Here is a 20,738-nt window from a genome sequence, read left to right on the forward strand (position 1 = left end):
CGGGTCCTCTGCGTGCGTGGACCGACGTGTCCGTCTGCCCCGGCCGCGCTCTCCCATCCGCCGGGTGCCCTCCTCATCTCCATACCGTCACTATTCCCAAGCCAATCAGCCTCCAAGCGCAGACCCCGGGCCCATGCCCAGAGGCAAGAGGAGGAGGAGGATGAAGAAGGAGCTGAGAGCAGGCCACAAGAAGGATTTGGTGATGAGGTGGAAGATGGATTGGAGCTGGAAAGGAACAAGCTGGCTCTTACCACAGACAGGGAGGTTCTGGGCAAGAGCGAGGGACAGATGGGCGGGCGTCCTTCCACTGGGCCTAGAGCGCATGGCGTAGGGCTATGGGGCCTACGGACAGCCTCAGTTTCCCCAAAGAGCCTCTTCCTCCAGGCCAGATACTAACCTCATACACTCTTCCTCCCTAGGTGACTCCAAGGCCCTGAGGTCAAGAAAAGAAGCCCAGCAAGCTGCGGGGGAGAAGTGGAACTGGACTACAGTCTCAATAAACGCAAATAATGCCATCCCTTTGGTCTGGACTGGTTTCTCTGGGGAACTGACCAAGAGAGATTCCTGGATGGCTAGAACCGGGATGAGCCTCAGAACTTATCAAAGACAGGAGCAGTCGTGGAACAGAGAATGTCACAAATGGGAGGGGTTCGATTTCAGAGCTGGGAGGAACCTTGGAACACAGAATGTGGATTGAAAGGCCTTTTTGAAATAGAACATGGGGAGCAACTAGGTGGCACAGTGGATGGAGAGTCAGGCCTAGAGACAGGAGGTCCTGAGTTCAAATCTGCCTTTATGACCCTGGGCAAGTCACTTCACCCCCCTTGCCTAGCCCTTACCACTCTTTGCTTTGGAACCAATACACAGTATTGGTTCTAAGGTGGAAGTTAAGGGTTTTAAATAAATAAATAGATAAAATAAAATAGAACATGAAGCAAAATGTTAATCACCTTAGAACACAGACTGTCAGGACTGGAAGAGACCTTAGAACAGTGGGCATACAGTGTTAGAGAAGAGCATTACTTTAAAATCCAAACTGATAAAAACTGAGAACAAAACTTAGAAAACAAAGAACAGACTATCAAAGCTGGAAGGTACATAATAATATAGATTATTAGAGGAGGAAGGAACATGAAAGCCTGGAACCAGAGTGTCAGAGAGGAAAGGAGTCTTAGAACCCAGAATATAGAACGTCAGGTCTGGGTGAAAGAGAGTGTGAAAGCTGACTTGGACCTTCACATTAAAAAAAATAAAAAACAACCTAAGATCTTGGCAAGTGGCTCCATCACTTCCTGGCAAACAGATGGAGCAGACATGGAAATGGTGTCAGATTTTATATTCTCGGACTCAAAGATCACTCTAGATGGTGATTACAGCCATGAAATTAAAAGCTGCTTGCTCCTTGGAAATAAAATGATGGCAAATATGGACAGTCTACAAAAAACAGACACGTCACCTCGATGACAAAGGTCTGCATGGTCAAAGCGATGGGTTTTCCAGTAGCAAAGGATAGCTGTGAGAGTTGGACCAGAAGGAAAGCTCAGCACTGCCGAATGGAGCTTTCCAATCGTGGGAAGTCCCTTGGATAGCAAGATCAAATCAGTCAATCCTTAAAGAATTTAACTCAGCCTCTTCACTGGAAGAACAAACACTGAAGCTGAAGCTGAAATATTTTGGCCACATAATGAGAAGACAGGACTGCCTTCTGGAAAGATTGTAGGCAGAAGAAGAAGGAGATGGCGGAGGATGAACAGATCACAGATAGATCGTGTCATAGAAGCAATGAGCATGGGCTTGGACAGACTTTGGGGGATAGTGGAGGATAGAAGGGCCTGAAGAAATACTAGTCCAGTGATGGTGAAGCTTTTAGAGATGGGGTGCCGGGCTTCATCCTCACCCCACCTCCCAGACTGAGTGCTGTGCCTGTTCCCTCCCCCCCAGACTACAGCCGTGACCCTCCCCTCACTGCAAACTGGATGTGCCCCACCCCATTACTCCACACAGGGGAGGGAGAAAGTGTTCCCATTGGACTGCTGGACAAAGGACTGGGTGAAATAGGAATTTCCTCAGCAAGAGTAGAGAGGGAGAGGGGAGTGGCCCAAGAGCTCTGCTCCCCTCCAGCTCTGCTGCCTATGAGCCACCCACTTTAACCCCTGTGCGCTCCCACTGGGCTGCTGGGCAGAGGGGTGGGGGACATGAAGAAATGTCATCAGGCATGGTGGAGGGGGAAAAGGGAGCAGCTCTGCCCAAGTCCCTCTGCCTTTCTAATAACAAACTCTGGAGGTGGGAAGTGGGGAGAAAGGGTGGCCAAGTGCCCACAGAGAGTGCTCTGCAGGCCATCTTTGGCACCCGTGCCATAGATTCGCCATCACTGTACCCGTCTATGGAGTCATGAAGAGTTGGACACAGCTAAATAAGCAACAACAAAACGTTCCAAGCACCATGCTAGTTACTGGGGATACAAATATAAACATAAATCCATCCCTGTCTTCAGGAAGCATATAGGGAGAAATAACTCACTTAGGGGAGTGGTAACCAGGGAAGAGCATCTTGGTCCAGAGAGTTCCAGGGCTGGCAAACAGGGCCACAGGGATAAACACATCCCTTCCAGGAACAGAGCAGAGTTGTTTTGGTCATAGAACCAGAACCAAAAAGAAGGAGAGGAGAATACATTTTATTTTATCAGCAAGGAAACTGAGACCCAGAAGGGGAAGGGGTTTACTTGCAGGTCAAGGGTCTCTTTGCAAAAGTCTTTTCCAGCACCACAACTGTCAGAACCAAGTTTAGAACCTAGTGTCTTCCTCCCTGGTCCCATCATGTTGTCCAGTGAACAAAGCTAGGGAGGAGGGAGCCTTATCTCTGCCTGATCTCATGACTCAAACAGTAAAACAATGAATACACTTAGCTTACTCATTTCAGACCAATAAAAGGCTCTAGTCATAGGCATTGATCTTATCACACTACTGTTCCTGGGCTCTATCTGGTCATTTGAGAACCTTTGTCCAGGAGGGGCAAGGAGGAGTTTGGAACAGATAATAACTGGCGGGGACATAAGAGAAAAAGGAAGTCCTCAGAGGTAAGAGAGGAAGTAATGGGAACCTCAGATCTTTATCGAGAGGCCATGGGACTAAGCAGACCATCCAGGCAAGGCATCGGCACCTGTCATTACTGGGCTCCCATCCCAGTGTGTGCCGGAGACTCCATCCACCCCATTCTTCTCTAGGCTGAGCTCTGGCAGGGAAAGAGAGAGATAAGCCTAGCTAGGGTCCCTCTTCTCTTCTTTCCCTGGGGATGAGACGGCTTCTCAGAGGAGAAATAGAAAGTGTGAAGACCTTAAAGACAGCGGCCCCATGAATGAATCTTGCCTAAGACCCTGACTAGCTATGTGACCACCCATAGGGTAATCATGAGCTCAAAGCTCTACATAAGTGTCAGTAGTCACTCTTCTGCCCCAAAGTCTCCCATGTAGAGAAAGAATTTCTCAAAGGGGGAGTGAGGTGTTTGGAATGTGCAGAGAGAACTGATGGGATGCTGGAGGTCCCTGCAGGAATGGTTAGCAACAGGCATTCAGGTCCAAGAATGGCTCCTCTGGGGAGGCAGGAAAATTCAGGTATTGCTTAGGGAGGGGAGATTCAAGGGCAAAGTCCATGCTCAGAAAGACAGACCACGTGATCCTGGGCAAGTCAAGTAGCCAAGGGCGAAGCCAGTGGCAGAGACCAGCCATCTCCTGGATCCAGAATTGGACAAGAGCAACATTGGCCACTGGTTGAGAAAAAGACTCTGCTCGGGAAGGAGGGGCAGGAATTGTGATCAGGGTAGAAGTCCCCTGTAGGGGCAGAGTCATGGAGCTGTCCAGAGACCATCTGCATGGCTGCGGCAGCCTCTGGAAAAGATTCCTGCTCATAGGTAAGTGTAGAACCAACCTGACACCCTCAGCACTGAGGTTTAGTGAGGTCAATAAGGGAAGGAACAGTCCTGGGGGAACCCCAAGCTCAAACTCAAAACATCCCAAGCCTAGCTGGGAGATTTATTGGCACTTGGAAAATTAGGGGGGCCCTTAGAGCATACAGTGCAGAACGTCAGAGCTGAAAGGGGCCTTAGAACACAGAATGCTCGATCGAGGCAGAAGGAACTTCAGAACAGAGAATATCAGAGCCTTAGAGGGTAAGATGTCAGAGTCCTTAGAATATAGCACATTGAATGTCAGAGTCATAAAGGAGTATTTTTTTCAATCATCTAGTATAGGTCTTTCATTTTACATATGGGGAAACTGAGACCCAAGAGGCAAAGCTGAATTATCCCAGATTCCAGTCACTTTGATGCAGTGTGAGGAACAGAACCCCAAATCTCCAATAGTCTTTCTTTGGGGTTTTTAAACCCTTACCTTCTGCCTTCAGATCAATACTAAGTATCGGTTGCAAAGCAGAAGAGCAGTAAGGGTCAAGCAGTAATTAGTAATTAGCAAGTCAAGTGACTTGCCCAGGGTCACATAGCTAGGACGTATCTGAGGCCAGATTTGAACCCAGGACCTCCCATCTCTAGGCCTGGCTCTCTATCCACTGGACTACCTTTTTTGTTTGTTTTGGTTTTTGTGAGGGAGCTGGATTTATTGGAGAAGAAAAAATAAAATTGAAAAATTAAAAAACCAAAAAGCTTCCCAAGTCCAGAAGGAAACCATTCCTGATTTTTTCAGTAATGTGGGACTGAAAGAAGTGACCCATGACAAGATGGTCACAGTGCCCAGGAGTGGCAGGCATGACCCCCACCCCCAGGAAACATCTCGGGCAGCAATGCTGACCTGAGCCAGCATAGAAGGGGAGACAAGCCCACCTGCTTTACAAGGCTGGAAGGGTTCCCAGTCTAGAGACCTATGGTCGGGTGTTGCCCCAGCCCCAATATGTGTCCAGGGGTGTATGTGTGTGTGTTTGTGGGTGTCTATGTGTGTATATATGATTTCGTTCCTGCCAACCAGCTCCCTGCCCTGCCAGTCTCCCTCAGGTCATTGTCCCCACTAAAAGAAAAAACATAGGTCCTTGGAGCACCCCACTTTGTCCAGGTTGGGGATGCAGCTGTACTGGATCATAGGAGGAGGCACACACATAAGGATCAAGGATTTGGCTTCAGGGGGAGGCATATGCTCCCGGACCATTTCCTCATTCACAAATCCTTGGCTATAGTCTCAATCCCTTCAATGCTTTTCCCATGAAGTCCCCCCTCCTCATCCCTATAGCTATAGCATCACAGATTCACCAAATTCCCACATTAGAAGAAGTCATCTAGACAGCCTTAAGGAAAGACAAACCACTTGCCATTACACTTGGTGATGGTTCTAACCATTGGGAGGCTTACTTGTTCTTATACTGAGACCAAAGTATGCTCTTTTCTCTTTGCAACTTTTGCTCCCAAGTCTGCCTTCAGAAGCTAGACAGACCAAGCCTAGCCCTCTTCCACATAAGAACCCTTCAGCTACCTGAAGATGGCTGTCCTACCACTCTCCCAAGTCTCATGTTGTCCAGGCTGCACATGGCCAGTTGCTCCAAGTGATCTTGGCTACACCATCATCTCAGAGTCCCTCACCATTTAGACTGCCTTCCTCCAATGACTCCCTAGCTAATCCCTAGCCTATCTAACCCATGGCCTCCCAGAACTGACCACAATGCTCCAGGTTTGATCTGGATTGGATAGAGTATTAGAAGGATCAGCTCCTCTTTATCCTTGGAAACACTGTCACTCACAATGCCATCAAGGATCCCAATTTTCGTGGTCGCCATGTTGCATGTTTTTGCAGGTGGTGACTGGTTACTCATCCCAGCTTTTCTCATCTTGTGCTTGAGCAGATGATTTCTTAACCCAAATGTATGACTTCATTTATCAATTAGAATTAACATCTAGTCTAGCCTATATTCTACACCTTTTCTCCAAACTCAGCCTTGCAAGGGTAGCTCAAAGTCACTCTCTCCTCGTTCGACAAAGGAGCTCTATCTCATGACAATAACTAGAGAGTGAATAATGGAGGTCTGCTTCCTAGCATCTAACATGGATGTGTAGAAATTATACCTCAGCTGACACCCACTAGACAAGGAACACCAGTCATCTGGGGGAAGGGACCACTAACCAGCTCTCAATGTGGCATTCAGTCCCTCATAAAGCTGTTCTTCCCACCCCATCCCCATCCCACCTAACCTCATTTCTGGTCCTTCTCCAAGCTACCCTGCTGAGCTTCTGGACCCACCCAGGATCTGCTGAGATCTTTATCAACTCAGTCCCATCCCAACCCATAGAAGGACCTAGGAATGCATCTCCCTACATCCAAGTGAAGCAAACAAAAGGTAAGCAAAATATGCTGTGATCATTAAGGAGATCACCTGCCCATAGTCCCTGAGGCAGTGAAATCCCTGGAGCCTCTGTTGCCTTCATAGAATGGAAAGTCCTTGAGGCAAGAACTATTATATTTTTTATTCCCTCTGCCTAGTGCAGTGTCTGCCATATAGTAGGGCTTCCTTGATTCTTGCTGAATTTGGCTCAGAGGAACCACGGTTCTAATCCTGCTCGGATGCATATAGCCTTGTAACTTTAAATGGATCACTTCCTTTCTCTCAGTCTCAGTTTTCTTCTCTGTAAAATGGGAAGGACTCAGTGACATTCAAAGCCTCCTTATATCCAATCTCACATGATCCCTCCTTCTTATCCAAGGAGACTAGAGTGAAAGTGGGACAGGGGACAACCCCCTCTAGAGTGGGCTGCTATGGAAGGTAGGGATGTCTGGACGTAGCCCCACCTCCTCCTAGAGGGAATAGGAACGTATCCAGAAAAGTCAAAGCCAGAGGAGAATTTGTGCACAGATGAAGTTAAATATGATAGGGTCTCAAAGGAAGGAGAGGCGAACCTGGACATGAAGCATTCAGGTAGGGCATTCAGGAGGAAGCCCGTATTGGAGAAATATAGATGAACAGGACCTCTATGAATGTCTCATCTAACCCCTTCATTTGACAGAGTGGGATACGGAGGCTCTAGAAACAAAGTGATTTACCCAAGGTCATATGTAGGATCATGGATCTAGGAAGTAGGAAAAACCCTAATCCAACCTCCCACCCCATTTTATAGATGAGGAAACTAAGACTCAAGTGACTTGCCCAAAATAAAGTGGCTAGTGACAGAGATGAGATTTGAACCTGGGGTCCACAACTTCCATCCCATGTTCCTATTCCATACCTCACTCTTCCACCCCCTTGTCCCACCTAGTCTCCATTCCAGAGCCAAAAATCTCAGCCAATGCGACTGTTGCCGTGGAGAACATTGATTCGGTGGTCTTCACCTGTCACACCAACGAAACCAGCGTCAAGATCCTCTGGTACCGCAGCGATGAGCTGCTGCCAGCTGAAGAGCACCTGGAGCTGTCCAGTGACAACAGGACGCTGACCATCCTGAAGGTGAAACGGGCAGACCGGGGGCTGTACTTCTGTAGGGTGTTGAATGACCTCAGCAACGCGACAAGTAAGACCATCTACCTGACTGTGAACTGTAAGTAACCAAGTCCTCATCCAGCTGCCCATGCAGGCGCAGGGACCTTGGCTGGCAGATTGAGGGGCAGAGGAAAAGCCTGGTCTGGTCTCTCACCCGGGGCAGAAATCCTCTGCCAGAGACTCAGCCATCCTCAAGGAACCTCCACAGGATCACAGATTCAGAGCTAGGAGGGACCACAGTACCCTCCCATTTTACTGAAGGAGAAATTAAGGCCACAGAAGTCACATGACTTGCCCAAGGTTACTCAGTTAAGGGAGAGGAACAGAATTCAAACCCAAGTCCTATGACTAAATCCTCTAAACTGCTCTGCCTCTGAAGGTCACCTCTTTACCTCTCTCATTTTACAAAAGATAAATCTGAGGGACAACTAGGTGGCTCGGTGGATCCAGAGCCAGATCTGGAGATGGAGGTGGAGTGGGGTGGGGGAGTGGGAGTCCTGAATTCAAATCTGGCCTTAGACCATTCCAACTATATGACCTTGGGCAAGTCACTTGATCCCAATTGCCTAAATCTTACTACTCTTTTGCCTTGAAACCTATATCTAGCGTTGATTCTAAGGCAGAAAGAACAGGTTATTGGGGTTCTTTTAAAGGGGTGACTCTGAGGACCAGAGGCGAGGACTGCTGGTGAGGTACAATCCTGGGCCCAGAGTCAGGAAGACCCGAGTTCCAATCCAGTCATAAACTAGCCATGTGATCCTGGGAAAGTCATTTAACCTCTATTTGCCTATTTCCTCATCTGTAAAATGGAAATAATGATAGTGTTACCTCCCAGGATGGTTGTGAAGAACAAATAAGATAATCATCTCCAAGTGCTATAGAAGTAGAGCTCTAAGGATTTCTAATCATGAGCTGAAATCTGCCTTGCTAGGATCACACACATCCCAGGCCAGCGGTCTCCAGGCTATTTCTCCTCTCACTAGGAGGAAGAAAGGATTCCAAGGATCCCTCAGGGCCAAGCCCAGCCCCGGCATCCCCAGTTCCAAGGCTGCTCCCAGAGGGAACGTTGTCCAATTCCACCTTTATTCGCTTTCCTCTAGAAGCCCCTGATTGCCTCCCTCTCCCAGAATGCCGCCCTGAGCGGGATCCCCTCCTCTCCCCCTCACAGATGGCCCTTCGTACCTACTGTTGTTTTCGCATCCAAGTCGAAATAACGAGAGCGTTATCCAAAGTGACCTCGACTACTCCTTGGTCCTGGACTGTTTGGCTGATGGAGACCCCACTCCCCTGGTCTTCTGGTCCGTTAATGGGACTCGCTTTTGGAACAGACCCCAGTATGTCATTCAGAGGCTGGCCCCGAAGGACCAGGGCACTTACTGGTGCACCGCCCAGAACAGCGTGGGCCAGAAGGTCTCCCCTTCCGTCCACGTGCAGCTGCTTCGTGAGTTCCCCACGGACCATCCCACACCCCTAGCAGGGAATCAGCACTGAGCAGATCCTTCTGGTGTCATGTTAAGATGGGATTCTCTGACTCCAACTTGGGCATGGGAGAACAGGGCTCCCATCTTGCCTTTGTCTTTGTTGTGGCTGAGTGACCGTGGACAAGTCATTTAACTTCTCTGGGCCTCAGTTTCCTCATCTGTAAAAGCAGTGTAACGCTTGCCCTGAGCAATGTCATTAGCAACGCCAGGGAGGTCTAGACCCAGCACCAAGAGACTGATGAGTCTAAGCAATGGAGGCCACGAGACTTCAGTGAAGGGGGAGTTTTCTGGTAGCGTGGAAAGACCATTGGATTTGTGAATCATCTTTAGTATCAATGTGGCCTGGAAGTCATCCCTTGATCTTGCTAAGGGGCAGGAAGGGGCTAAGGGCAGCACATCTGGGTGGATTGAGAGCCAGGTCTAGAGGTTCTAGGGGTCCTGGGTTCCAATCTGGCCTCAGACACTTCCTAGCTGAGTGGCCCTGGGCAAGTCACTTAACCCCAACTGCCTAGCCCTCGCTACAATTCTGTCTTAGAATTGATACTAAAGCCGAAGGTAAGGGTTTTAGAATTTTTAAATGAAGAGGATGGATGAGGTGACCTCAGAGGCCCCCTTCTATGCTTCTACATTCCTTTAGGATTTAGAGCTGATAGAGACTTCAGAGATTATCAAGATTATCATTTCACAGATAGAGAACCTGAGGTCAGTGTGGTTCAGTGGGTTGCCCAAAGTCACACAGAGAATAAATTAGCAGGAGAGCTAGGCTTTGAACCCAGAAGCTCCAAAGCCAGTGCCAAGCGCTCTTTGTAGAAAACCACAATGCCCAACAATACATACAACATGGTCACAGATCAGCAAATGGGGAATATATCCAAAAGGAATACGAGGTGAAATGAGGAGGCCACTAAAAACTAAGAGGAGTCTGGAAAGGCCACCTGTAGGAGGTGGCACCTGAGCTGAGCCCTTTGAGAAGCAAAGATTCCAAGAAATGGAGAGAGAGCATTCCAGGCCACAACAGGGGAAGGGGCACAGCCTATGCAAAGGCAAGGAGGCTGGAGATGAAATGTTATGTTTGGGAACTGGCAAGTAAATTAGTTTGTCCAAAGTTCAGTAGAGTAGCAAGGAGTAGTAATCAGCCTGAGAAGACAACCTGGAGTCATTGTGAGGACTTTAAATGTAAAAATGAGGACCGTATATTTCTCCCAAAGGCCACGGGGAGTCCCCACTAAAAATTCTTGAGCAAAGGAGCACCACGGTCCAACCTGTGTTCTGAGAATATCACTTTGGGGGCCACGTGCAGGATGGGTTAAAGAGGAGAGTCGGGAGGCAGAGAGACCAATTAGGGAGCTCTTTCAGGAATCTAGCCAAGAGGTTTTGGAGGTTCTAGAGCAGGTTCCTTAAGTGGCAAGAAGGGGGGGAGGGGTCAGTTTCCTCGTCCATGAGGTGAAGGGGTTGGCCTGGATCTCTACGGTCCCTTCTGACCCTAGCCATGTGAGCTGATCCCGACATGGACAAAAGGGATGCAAAGATGGGCCAAGTCCTGCCTGGAGAGGAGAAGGGGGATAGGGGCGAAGGAGGCCTGAGCACGAACGACTTTTTCCTCATAAGAATGAGCAGGAAAGCTCAGGCAGAGAGGGGCAAGAGCTCAGGGAGAGAGAGATCACCTCCAGGAGACAAGCTCGGAAGGCTTCTTGCAGGAGGCAGCCCCTGAGCCGGGACCTTGAAGAACCAGGATTTCCAAGGCATTGATGAGGAGGGATTGCATTCCAGGGATGAGGGAACTAGGGGGAATCAGCTTGGCTGAATGCTCAGAAGTAGGAGACAGCAGGATGAGAATAGCATGGCAGGATTTGTCCAATTTGGCTAGAACTAAAAGGACATGCAGGGGACTGGTGTGGGGGATGGAGGGGGAGATATTGGAAATAGAACATGAAATCAGATGGTGGAGGGCTTTGAATGCCAGGATAAAAAATCTGAGAGCTGGAAGAGACCTCAGAAACTGTTAACATCCTACTCACAAATAAACAAAGTTCCATCCTCTGTGACATCCTCCTTAAGTAATCACACAAAGACCTCCTTTAAGGAAGGCTTCACATTCCCCACCGCTACTCCTTTGCCCAAGCTGTTCCCTGTAGCTGGTATACTCTGCTTCCTCACCTCCACCTGCTCCTTCCAAGGCTCTCTTCAGAGGCCACCTCCTACACAAAGCCTTTCTGGATCCCTTCACCCATTGGTGATTCCAAATTGATCTATATTTATTTGGTTTCCACAAGGCAGCATGCCACAGCTGTTAGAGAAAGACGTGAGTTCAAGTCTCATCTCTGACACATTCTGACTAGGCTACTTAACCTCTCCATGCCCACGGGTATCTCCCCGAGACTCTAAATTGCTAGGCAGATGCCAATCTGCATTGGTGAAGGGTATTTCCTGACTGGGAGTTCCCTGCATCAGGGAAACCCCAGGTGCCCTCCCTGTCCTGTCCCTATTCTTGTGTGTGACACTGTGTCCTGCCCTCTGGTAGAGTGTGAGCTTCTGGAGAGCAGGATAGATTCTTTTTGGACTTTGTATCCTCAGTGGCCAGTTTAGTGTTAAGCATCCTAATGTGTAGATAGAAACCACTCCCTGAGTTTGCCCTACCCTGCATCCCATTTTTGTGCATACTTTGTGTGATGGAGGGAGACAGGAGTAAAAAGATGTGCTGTGTGAGGGAAGCGCTCTCTCTGGGCTGGAGCTCAGGTGGAAGATGGTCTTGAGTGGGAGCACTTGAGGGTTTTTTGCAGATTTGGGCCAGCCTTCTTGATCCAGTTTAGGTTATTTTAGCTAGGTGATATTTTCTGTCTCCTTCCTACATTTCCCTCTTTTTACTTTGTCTCCATTTTGATTAAAACTTAATTGTTAAGAACTACTAACAGACTCTGTAATTTGAGAGTAAGTTTTATAGATGGCGACCACGATTTGTTTATTAATATTACTTTTAATAATTTTACTTTCATTATTATACTAGTGTTGTTGTCATTCGGTCATTTCAGCCATGTCTGATTCTTTGTGACCCCCATGTGGGTTTTTCTGGGCAAAGACACCAGAGCGGTTTGCCTTTTCCTTCCCCAGTTCATTTTATAGATGAGGAAATTGAGGCAAGCAAGATGAAGTGACTTGACTAGGGTCACACAGCTAGGAAGTAGTTGAGGCTTGGTTTGAAATCAGTTTTTCCTGCCTCCAGTTTCAGCATTCCCTCCACTGCATCACCTAGCCACCCAAGCACCCTAGTGCTAGTAGGGTCTCAATAAATGCTCGTTGGATTGAACGGAGTTGAACTGTTACTGATGAAGGAACAACAAAAGGGAAGGGTCCTGTGTCAAAACTCCCATGGGCAGTTAAAAGCAGAGGCAGAATTCAGGCCCTTTGTCCACTTTGTGGCTGGTGAGGGAGGTGGGCAGGGAGCCTGGCCACTCACTCCATTGGACTCCTTATTTTCTTCAGAGGACAACAGTGACATAGAGCCCATCGAACCTGATCCCATCTACTCCCTCTCTGGAGCTCCTGCCATTTGCCTGACCGTTGCAGGAATCGCAGGAATAATCCTTTTCATTGGTGGCATAACATACTCTGTGATCAACAGAAAGTCACTGAGGTAAGAAAGACCTAACCTTCCTTTGGCAATTGGTAGGCATTCTTGGGGCATGCCAAAGCAGCACTCTTCCTGGAGCGGTATGGTACCAGGTGTTCCACAGAAAATTCTGGAACCCATCCCTGCTGAGGATTACACTTAATCCTCAATTTCACTGTCATAGAATAACCCTTATGAATTTTTCTCCCTTGGGGCCAAGTCCCATTGCTGCATCCTGGTTCCATCTCTAAGTACCTAGTTAGCACAATGCACTGTCTACAGATGTCATTGGTCCAGACCATCTCCAGATCTTCCACCAAAAAGATAGTCCTCTCTCCCACCATGAAAAAGAGAAGGTTTCCCCACCTTCTCTTGGACCCAAAGCACCCCTTCTCCTTGCTGAGACTGAGAAGGGGAGCCTGTTTCTCCTTTCTCTGACTCCCTTCTCTTCTCTCCTTTGCAGGAAAGGAAGAAGCCAAGACTGTGGATGTTTCTAAGCCTGGAAGACCCATCCCTTCAGCCCAAGAGGTAAAAGCGGAGACAGAAGGGAAAGGAAGCCTGGAAGGAGACTGAAAAAAGTGAACATAAGATGTCCTGGTTGGGGAGAATATTACACTCTGGGTTGCCAGAACTTGGGGGGATCTAAAATAATGTCATAACTAGAAGGACTTTAGAACAGGAAATGCCAGAACTGGAGGGGAACTTAAAACAGGGGATGTCAGAGCTTAGAGGGACCTAGAACAGAAAGTGTCAAAACTGGGAGGGAACTTGAGAACAGAATGGCAGAACTAAAAGGAACTTGAGCCCCCTCATATTAAAGAAAGAGCCCCAGTTCCAACCAGAAGCAGTAAACTGTCAGATATGGACTTCTTCCCCAGAAGGACTGGCCATCTTTAAAAGTCTGGACATGGCCATCTCCATTTCTTGTCTCCAGGTCAGGTGGCAGCCACCCAGATGGGAAGGGATGTGATAGGAATGACCAGAAAAGAATGGGCCACGTCACGGAGAGAAGGATGAAGGGCAAACTGAGGTTAAACTCAGGCTAAGCTAAAATACAATTTGAAGTAAAACATATGGCATCGCTTATCATATATATATATATATATATGGATATGTGATTTAGGGTTTAGGTTTTAAAAGATTGCTCTATAGCAAAAATGAGTAATAGGGAAATAGGTAATAGGTATTAAGTGACAACATTTGTAAAACCCTGTAGAGTTGCTTGTCAGCTCTGGGAGGGGGGAGAGTAGAGGGGAGGGACAGAAATTGTATCATGTAAACTTGGAAAAATATTTTAAAATAAAAAATAAATAAAGCCTTGTTAAAAGTCTAGAGCAGTATTGGCGAACCTTTTAGAGAGCGTATGCCCAAACTGCACCTTCAAACTGCCTGTGAGCCTCCTGCATTACCCCAGACAGTGGAAGGAGCAAGTGCTCTCATTGGGCTGCTGGACAGAGGGACAGGGCATGTGTGAAAATTGTTCTCAGGTACAGTGGAGAGGGGAAACATGAGTCTAGAGTCTTTCAGAATATTGAGCATATATGATGAGGATAGAAGAGTGTGGCACCAGACAACGGAGGTCCTTGAATGCCAGGCTGAGGAACATCCAACAATTCCAGGCTTCTTCAAGAGACTGAGGCATCAGGCTGATTGGGGAAATGGGGAGGCAGGCACAGACTATGGTGTGAGCAGGGCATTTCTCTCATTTTCCCTCCTCCTGCCTGATGAGATACTAACACCAGCCCTCCTCTGTCCCTGCAGATCTGGGCCAACTGAACTCCAGAAGGCAAAGGAGAAGCCAGCCAGCTTGGGGGCCCCTCAATAAAAAGCAATGAACCAACCAGTTTGAGGACCTGGATTCAAATTCTAACTCTCCTACTTAGCTACATAACCTTGAACAAATCAATCTATTTCTCTGAAACTCAGTTTCCTCATCTGTAAAATAAGAGGATTCTACTCAATGCTCCCTAGGGACCCATTCAACTCTAAATAGATTCGGTCTAGTACAGCCTTAAGGTTTGGTTTCCCCCTGCAGAAATGGGTTCATCCCCCTACATGTGCACACACACACACACACACACACACACATACAGAGTTCCCTTCCCCCTTCTTGCCTCTGTCATTCTTCCATAATTACACACTCTTTGACTAGTTCCCCCTGAATGGGAAGCAAAGGCCTTTACTAAAGCCAGCACCAGAACTGATAAGAACCGGTACCATAAATGGATGAGTCGCTCTAGGCACACAACACAACACTGTTTCAGAGTTCAGCTCCAGAGATAAGCCTTACCCCACCAGCAAGCCATTAGCTCCAGCTCCCTCAGTCCAGCTCATTTCTATCTGGAAGACAGAAGAGAGGCTGAACGAGTCCCCAAGCAGTGTGGGTAGGATTTTCTCGAACCAATTGTTTTGGAAAACATAGCCTAGGACCGTGGAAAGACTGCCCCTCTGTGCCTACAGACCTCGGATTCTTTGGGACAGAATTTGGAGAGCCCGAACTTGAATTCTGACTCAGCTCCTCATTATTAGGGTGACACTGGGAGTCACCTAATTCATGCCCATGTTGTTCAATTCCCATCTTGTAAAATGAGGACTTTAACATTAACCTAAGAAATCATTAACGTCTCCTCCCAATACGAGATGAACCTATGAGCTGAAAAACAAATGACTGAACTGAAAGATAAAAAGAAAATGGTAATCACAAGACCCAAAGAATGGGGAGTGATGGGTTGATGTCCATCTGTAGGAACTTCTCCAGCATCGGTCCTCAGTCCTGTGTCAATCAACATTTTTATCAGTGGTCACTTATAGGACAGGCTCATCAAATTACCAAACAGTATGGAGCTGGGAGGTATCGTTAACAAATTGTATAGCAGAGGCAGAATCCAAAAAGATCATATCAGGCTAGAGCAGTGATGGCAAACCTTTTAGAGGGTCATCCTCAGGCACACATGGAGAGGGGGAAGGGAGCAGCCCCGCTCCACATCCCTCTGACTTTCTAGTAACAAGATCCAGAGAACTCTGTGCTGGGGCAACGGCATGTGTGCTCCCCTCTGGCACATGTGCCATAGGTTCGCTATCAGGGGGTTAGGACATTAGGTCAAATCTAATAAGACTAAATGTAAAGACACTAAATGCAAAATCCTACCCCTGGGTTCAAAATATCAATTTCACAAATACAAGATGGAAGAAAGGCTAGACAACGGTTTCTAAAAACATTTTTTTAATTTTAAAAATGAAACATTATTACCTGTTGGGGGGGATTTTGAGTGTTTAGCTACCTTTTGGGGCTCAAGAAATGATTTACAAAAAGGAGGTTGGCAAATAAAATTCTTTTTTTGTAATTTAGCTTTTATTCTGATGTTTCATCTCAAATATAAAAAGTCAAAATTCTTACACTAATCTTCAAAAGAAAACTATGCAAAGCAATTAAAAATGTTTACAGCCTTTTATTTCCTTAGTCTGCTTCTTTATATGAGGTTGTTGTCAACAGAACACTTTTCCTGAAAAATTCCACATGGTTAAGCAACTCCCAAGCCTTGGTTCATACAGATGGTTCCAAGATTAAGCATTCCAAGTTCTTAAGAGTATGGCCTTATCCACCTGTGGTTTACAAAAGGAGCAGAGAAGAGCTTTTTGCTAATGGCAAAGAAAATTCTGAGATCCTTCCCATTGTGGGATTGGAAACTCCAATACAGGCTGAGAGAGGGAGATACTCAATGACTCATACTCATGACTGATATTTGTTACTTTACATGCTATATATCCCACTTATATTGCCACATAAATTTAACATGAGTCAACAGCCAAATGATAACTAAAAGGCTAATTATATAAGCATTATAGGGCTCAGAACAAGAAATGTGATAGTATAGCTGTCCTCTGTCCTGGTTATTGTTGTTCTAACTGTTGTTATTAACCTAATTAGCAGTGGTTTATCCTTAATTATTACTTAATTAAATAATTGGTGTTGATTAATTAATTATTAATAACCAATGATTATCCTTAATTAACAGCTATTCATAATTGATTACAATAACCAGAATTTATTTAACACTTAAAGATTTGCAAAGCACCTTACAATAGTGATCTCATTTGATCCTCACAGCAATCCTGGGAGATGGGTGCTATTATTATCCCTATTTTACATATGAGGAAACTGAGGCAGGTACAGGTTAAGCAACTTACCATGGGACTCACAACTAATCAGCGTCTGAGCCTGAATTTTAATGCAAGTCTTCCTGAATCGAAGTCCAGTGCTCTGTCCACCTTACTGCTTCTGATGTTGTTAGATAATATTTTAATATTGCGTTCAAATCCAGACCCTATATATTAGGAAGAATATTTATTTATGAGAGTGTCCAGAGAGAGGCAAACAAGATGACAGAGTGCCATGAAAGTTTTAAGCGAAGGAATCAGGAATGTTTAGCCCCAGAGAAAAGAGGACTCGGGGACCATGTGGTAGCTATCTTCAAATATTTGAAGGGCTTCAGAATCCTTATTTTATTTGGCCCCAAAGGACAAAAAGGGAGGAAGTGGCAAACTGGGGCTCAGTTTAAGGGAAAACCCTGTAATGAGAGCTTTCCTAAAGTAGAATGGGCCACCTCAAGAGGTAGTGAGTTCCTGTTGCTTAGGATGTTTGAGGAGAACATATATTACTTCTTGTTTGGAATCTTGTAGATGGGAGTACTTGTTGGGGCAGAAGGATTTCTAATTCTAAGATTCTGCCATTTTGTCATTGCTTAGGTTACGTTGATTCTATGCCATCCTTCACTTTTTCTCATAGATCAGAGAGTTGAAAGGGGCCTGAGAAAAGGAAACCAAGACCCAGGGATGTCAAGTGCCTCATTCCAAATAACACATCTGGGGAGTGGAAGAACCAGAGCATAAGACTCACGTCTCCAAATATCCCATAAAATGATGGCAAGAGCCCTCCATCTGGAATCTATGGGCCCGGATCCAAATCCTAGGTCTACTGACTAGAACTATCTATGGGACCTTTGTTGTTCATTGTTCAGTCATTTTCAGTCATGTCTGACTCTTCTGGACCCCATTTGAGGTTTTCTTGGCAAAGATACTCAAGTGCTTTTCCATTTCCTTCTCCAGCTCATTTTACAGATAAGGAAACTAAGGCCAACAGGGTTAAGTGATTTGTCCAAGGTCACACAGCTCGTAAGTGCCTAAGGCTGGATTTGAACTCAGGAAGATGACTCTTCCTGACTGCAGATCCAGCACTCTAATCACTGTGCCTCCTAGAAAGTCACATAAATTATCTGCTCCTCGGTTTCCTTATTTGTAAAAATAGGAATTTCACAAAATCTTCTTTAAGTTCCCTTCCTATGTTAAGTATGTGATACTATTGCCACATACATTTAAATGAGGAACATGAGGATGCCTCCCTCCTTGTAGCAGTTGGAGAGAAGATGTACTCAACTCCTTGTGTAATAAAGTGAAAGGGTCTGGGGTCTGAGCATCCTCACTTGGAGGAATTTAGCTGCTATCTAGGCTTACTGATAAGTATTTGCTTTTTGTCTTCCTGAGCTTATAGCACCTTGGAGTCTTATTTGGATAATTTACTTCTCCTTAATAACTTCCCCCCCTTTCTCATAGATAACTAATCAGTCCAAGCCCCCCACTCCAATTCATTATGTATGAGTTATTTAATGAATCCGAGAAGCCTCCTTTCCTAACAGAAATCACTCCTGTCTTTCCATATTTAAGCCATTTATTAACAAATGGACATATGATAAACATAGGTCTATAGAACCATCTCTATTACTTTGGCTAAGGTCAGTGTCACGGTCTGAGTCACCTCCAACTCTTAATATGTCAGGAGATGACTCCTCACTTGTCTGGAAAAGGACAAGATGAACCTTGATTAAAGTCTCATAAAACAACTTTTTTTCTTTTTCTCCCCAAGACTAGTCCCTTCTCAGGACAGCTAGATAGCTGCCAGATCTGGAGTTAGAAGGGCCAGAGTTCCAATCTGGTTTTAGATACTTCCTAGCTGTGTGACCCTGGGCAAGTCACTTAACTCCAATTACCTAGTCCTTACCACTCTTCTATCTCAGAATCAATACTTATATCAGTTGCATCCAATGTGAGTATCAGAACTGATACTTGAATCAATTTTAAGACAGAGGGTAAGGGATTAAAAAAAAAAAACTATTCCCTTCTCTTTCCCCCTCTCCAATAAGCAGCCTTTTCTTAGCTTTTCTCAAAATCTTACAACCCTCCAATCACCAATCAAGAGTGGTCTATTGTCCTCTGATGAAGGGACCAGTGGACAGGTCCATATTCCATGTGGACATGTTCATTTAGATCAAGGGAAAACTCTTGACCAATTCCCTTAACTCCCCCACCCCCTGTTGGTTTCTTTTTTTTTTTAACCCTTACCTTCCATCTTAGAATCAATACTGGATATCGGTTCTAAGACAAAAGAGTGGTAAGGACTAGGCAATGGGTATTAAGTGACTTACCCAGGGTCACACAGCTAGAAAAATCAGATTTGAACCCAGAACTTCCTGTCTCTTGGCCTGGCTCTCAATCCACTGAGCCACCCAGCTGCCCCCTCCTCATTGGCTTCTAATAATGGAAGCTACCTCCAAGGAGATCAGGGATGGTCAAAGCACTGATGGATTTCCAGTAGAAGAATATGGCGGAAGCACCCATATGTATGCCCACTCATTTCAATGTAAGCATTTTTTTTTCATTTTTATTATCATGCAAAACCCATTCCATATCAGTTGCTGTTGTAAAAGCACCCTCATAGTAGTCAGAACTGTAAAATAGAACCATAAGTACTCTGATGTGGAAGAGGGTCTGCTTTGATCCACATCCACCCAACTCCAAGAGTTCTTTTCTCCAGGGATGGAGAGCATTCCCCATCACATCTTTCAGAACTGTCCCAGATCATCTCATTGCTGAGAGAAGCCACGTTTTCACAGTGGATCATTGGGCAATACTGCTCTTACTGACGATGTTCTCTTGGTTCTGTTTATTTCACTCTGCATCAGTTCCTGCAGTTCTTTCCAGTTTTTTCTGACATCCTCTTGCTTCTCATTTCTTATAGCATAGGAGTATTCCATCACCAATATATGCCACATTTTGTTCCTCCATTCCCCAATTGATGCGCCTCCTTTCAGTTTCCAGCCCTTTGCCACTATAAAAAGAAGCAGCAAGTATTATTAAGCACCTAAAATGTGCTAGGCAGGAGGCCTGCAAACATAAAAAATGAAAATTAAATAGTCCCTGATCCCAAAAGCTTTTATTCTACTGGGGGAAACAAGATATATCTATATAAGTATATATAGAATAAATGATACTGGGTAGTAAAATAAACCCTAGGTAGGCTCGAGAGGAGGCATTAGCACCTGTGGAACAGGAAAGAAGCATCTTCATACAGAAGATGGTCCCTAGGTTGAGTCTTGAAGGAAACGAGGGATTCCAAGAGGTAGAGGTCAGGATAGATGGCATTCTGGGCTTAGGGTTCAACTAGAACAAATGCTCAGAGGTGGGAGATTGATTGTCCCATGTGAAGAACAGGAAGAAAGACTAGACTAATATGTGGGGAGGGAAGCAATGTATAATGAGCCTGGAAACTTATATGAGCTGGGGCCAAGTGTAACAGGCTTTAAATACCAGACAAAGAGCTGATCACAATGGTAATAGGGAGCCACCAGAGGATACTGAGTAGAGGAGTGATATGGTCAGGTTTGACCTTTTGGAAAAATCATTCTGGCAGCTGTGTGAAGGATGGATTAGAGGGAGCATAGACTAGACTTATGAAAGTCAGTTAGAAGACCATTGCAATAGTCCAGGTGAGATGTAAGGAAGATTTGGGAAAAGAGGAAGGAAATAAGCATTTATTAAACACCTCCTATATGCCCGGCACTTTACAATTATTAACCCATTTAATCATCACAACAAACCTGAGAGGTAGATGCTGTTATTATCCCCATTTTACAGCAAAAGAAACTGAGGCAGATAAAGGTTAAATGTCTTGCCCAGGGTCATACATCATATTGAGACCCTCTCAAACATCCTGTTCTGACACTTTTTTTCACTATTTGCCTCAATTTCCTCACCTGTAGAATGAGCTAGAGAAATAAGTAGCAAACTACTCCGCTCCAGGATCTTTGCCAAGAAAATCCCAAATGGAGTCATGAAGAGTCAGACCTGACTAAA

General features: G+C 45.8%; 1 long non-coding RNA gene across 1 annotated transcript; it reads left to right on the forward strand.

Annotated features, from left to right (window-relative positions):
• Positions 1-12,507: 12,507 nt before the first annotated feature.
• LOC123242231 lies at positions 12,508-14,392 on the forward strand. Its single transcript, XR_006505809.1, has 3 exons — positions 12,508-12,575; positions 13,015-13,079; positions 14,313-14,392. It is a non-coding gene; the product is annotated as an uncharacterized LOC123242231 (long non-coding RNA).
• The last annotated feature ends 6,346 nt before the right edge of the window (positions 14,393-20,738 follow it).

This window comes from Gracilinanus agilis, chromosome 3 (genome assembly GCF_016433145.1).
Source record: "Gracilinanus agilis isolate LMUSP501 chromosome 3, AgileGrace, whole genome shotgun sequence".
In the NCBI taxonomy this organism is placed as follows: Eukaryota; Metazoa; Chordata; class Mammalia; order Didelphimorphia; family Didelphidae; genus Gracilinanus; species Gracilinanus agilis.